Source organism: Myotis davidii, unplaced genomic scaffold, assembly GCF_000327345.1.
Source record: "Myotis davidii unplaced genomic scaffold, ASM32734v1 scaffold211, whole genome shotgun sequence".
NCBI lineage: Eukaryota > Metazoa > Chordata > Mammalia > Chiroptera > Vespertilionidae > Myotis > Myotis davidii.
This window is the reverse complement of record NW_006282523.1, coordinates 663,015-663,447: the sequence shown is the minus strand read 5'-3', so window position 1 is coordinate 663,447 and position 433 is coordinate 663,015. Positions and strand designations below refer to the sequence as shown.

The following is a 433-nucleotide window of genomic DNA, read 5'->3' as shown; positions in this document are numbered from 1 at the left end:
TCTCCACGCACACCCTGCGGGAGACCCAGCCCGATCCCCGCGGCCTCATGCGTCGCTGTCCCTGGACACGCTGTCGTGGGTGGGGCTCTGGACAAACAAGCGGGTCACCTGGAGCCCCATGCAGAACGCTGGCCAGCCCGGCCTCAGTTTCCCCACCTGTAAAGGCAGACTTCGAGGGCGGGGGGGGGCCCTGGCCTGGGTGCTGGTGATTCAGTGGGAGGAGAAGTGGGAGTGGTCCCCACCTCGAGGGGCAGACAGTGAGGGGGGCTGGGCAGTGGCCCCAGGCCAGGCGGGGAGGGGTGTCCTCAGCACCTCTCCGACCTCGGGCCCCTGTTCGCCAGGCCCTGCAGGAGGTGCTGGGGTCAGCTGTGAGGAAGCCTGAGGCCCAGGCAGCCCCCTTGGAGCCCCTGCCGGTCCTGCTCGGGGCAGCAGC

At 70.2% G+C, this 433-nt stretch overlaps 1 protein-coding gene across 1 annotated transcript in view; it reads left to right on the top strand.

Moving 5' to 3' along the window:
* AATK (apoptosis-associated tyrosine kinase) overlaps nucleotides 1–433 on the top strand; it is a 13,852-nt gene that overhangs the window by 12,857 nt on the left and 562 nt on the right. The gene's annotated exons all lie outside the window — the stretch shown is intronic.